The following is a 3,021-nucleotide window of genomic DNA, read 5'->3' as shown; positions in this document are numbered from 1 at the left end:
CTAGTTGCCATTTGGTCTTGAATGCATATCTTGTACAAGATTATTCGCTCCATATCTGCATTCAACTGATCTATGTCCATACAGTTTACATGTGAAGCAATGACCTTCAAATTTCTTGGGCACAGACCTAGAATTAGTATTGTGGCTTGCATTTCTAAAAAGGTTTGTATGTACAAACATTTGCAATGTGACTAGGTTTGTGGCAAACAAAACAAACAAGTTTAAAGACCTTCTTACCAGTAGGCTTTTTGACCTTAGGAGCAGATTTATTCTTAAGAGTGTTTCTCTTTGTATCAAAGGATTCACCTTTTTCAGATGTGTGAAAACCAAGTCCAAAAGTATCACCGTTCATCCTTTGTGATTGAATTTTCTCTTCTAGCAAGGTAGAACTTCTGTTAAACTTTTCCAATTTCCCATTCACTTTAGTGAGCTGTATGGTGAGATCTTCATTATATTTTGATAGGTTCTCTCTCAGAGATGATGCTAATTCAAGATCTAGCTATAGGTTCTCTTTTTCTTCTCTTTCTGCATTCAAATTCTCATGCAAGGTAGAATTCTCTCGCTTGATCTTGGCAATCTCATGATCTCTTTCTTTGGTGAGGTCTTTAGTAGTTATCCTGGCTTCCAGTTCCTGACTCATGCGGATAGTAAGACCTTCTAGATCTCTCCTTAGATTTAGCTTTTCACTTTTTAGTTTTTCAACTTCCTCAACTAAAGCATCAATATTGGCCTCATCTAAATAACTATTATCAGATATTTCTAATACTTATTCAGTTATCTCTCTTCTTTTGACTTGAGAAGCTTTTAGTTTGACCCATAAGGTTTCAAGCATATTCCTACTAGATTCAAGCACTCTAGCCATCTCAAAGTAGCTCATATCCCCCATGGTAGCTTTAGGGTTCCCTTCCAAGCGATTAGGCTTTAAATAAGTTAGGCTCTAATACCAATTGATGGACTTGTAAAGCACTGAGGGGGGGGGGTGAATCAGTGACACCAAAAATAGTACTACTTTAAACACTGATCGGTAGATAAACTTAACAAGTTTGTTAAACAATATGCATACAATCAAAAATGATATAACAACATCCACAATAAGTAAAAAATCCACCATAACACAAGTGTTTATACGTGGAAAACTCAAATAGGTAAAAACCACGGTGAGATGGGACTCACAAGTTAACTATCTGCAGTAATAGATAACTGACTGGTTAGGGTCTACAAAATGCTCTGCTAGGAGTGAATCCTATTAAAGATCACAAAGATCAGTTAAAATCTATACCCTGTAAAAGGTAGTACCCTATAAGGAGTAACCTTGGTGGAGGATTTCTAAATCCAAACTAATGGAACACCTAGTTAGAGGATTTGAACAATGAAGCTTGTTAGAGCTTACCTAGTTAGGGGATTTGACTATTGCAGTGATTAGAAAACAATAGGTGATGTGACCTAGTAGTAGCACAAATTTCTTTTATAGATCCTCTTCTATGCACTTAACACTTCTTTACTAATATACTCTGTGACTTAACACTTCTGCCTTTACACATAGCATATCACTTTCTCTCATACAAAATAATTCATTGTGATATCTATTTATAGACATTTAAATTTCATGTCGGCCTCTAGAAATCATAACACAATTACCTAGGTGTAGTGTATCTGGTCAAGTGATCATAACTCATCACAAAAATACCACCAAAACTTGTCGGTAAGGATATCTCATCACGACTTCTGATAACTCATCACATAATCAATGAATATCAATTGGAGTTAAATATATAAACCATTTATCCTTGATGCTCTTGTGATAATCTCCATTGGATCCTCATGTTGATGTCGAGTTATGCAAATCCACTGGTTTTCTCCATATATAGATACCGGTTGTCACCATGTACCGATTGGATATATACCTCTAGAATACCGGTTGTAGTATAAACAACTTTGAAGTCACACTAGTAGACAATATGACCATATGTGTTTCATCAATGACAAAATATGATGAAGTTTAGTCATTACAATCATCATCAAGCCAATAGTAACAGAACAAAAACCTAATTCTCTCATAGAGATTACAAACAAGTCAGTTCAAGTATGACCGCTGGATTACATAATAATCTCTACACATCATTCAAGAAAGCCTCGACCACTCTTTGATCCCACTTCATCGAACTTAGTAACTGATCATGCATTTTGCATTACATGCAATATACTTGCAAATTTTTAAGATAAAAACCGTTATCTCAACGCACCAAAAACACTTTGAAAATCTCTTCATACAATATGCATAGTGTCATAATCATTACCTCTCATCATCAGATCATAAACCAATATAACTAATTCACCAAACTTAATTGGTTTGTGTTTATCATACCAACAGGCAGGGTTTACCGGTTCACTCCACAAACTTACCTACCGGTTACAATTCCCTTCACTAGCTCTTCCTACCAGTTACAAAACAACACTATAACAATATCATTTCCAGTTAATTGACATCAATGACAAAATAACATTTCATTAATGCAATCTTCATGCAAATTCCAACAATTTCCCTTTTTGGCATTGATGTCAATACAAATATTAATTCCATTGATTGCTATGATTGTGAATAGGAATCTTTGTTTAAATTTTACCATGTACTCTCCTTGTCTTCAACTGGTAGCTGGTTGTAGATCTTCTCTTTGTCAATCATACAATTATTCTTCCTATAATCACATAGTTCTTCTCCCCCTTTGACAACAATGCCAAAGTGAAATTAAAACATGCAATGTCAAAATTCATTATTTAGCATCAACTACCTGCAACTTGATGCTCCCCATGTGGAATAACTCCACTCTACATCAATCCTGTTGTAAAATTCTACAAGTAGCTATGAGATTGATGTATCATTCTCAATTGACCTCATGAAGGGGTACAACCCCTAACTGACTTATAAGATACTCAGAAGTAGTCTTAGGTAGAGAATTAGTAAAGATATCTGCAAGCTGCTCCTTGGTAGAAACGTGCTCCAAGATCACATCTTTTCTCTGC

Source organism: Cryptomeria japonica, chromosome 1, assembly GCF_030272615.1.
Source record: "Cryptomeria japonica chromosome 1, Sugi_1.0, whole genome shotgun sequence".
Classification (NCBI taxonomy): domain Eukaryota; kingdom Viridiplantae; phylum Streptophyta; class Pinopsida; order Cupressales; family Cupressaceae; genus Cryptomeria; species Cryptomeria japonica.
The sequence above is the reverse complement of the archived record's forward strand: the minus strand, read 5'-3'. Positions refer to the sequence as shown.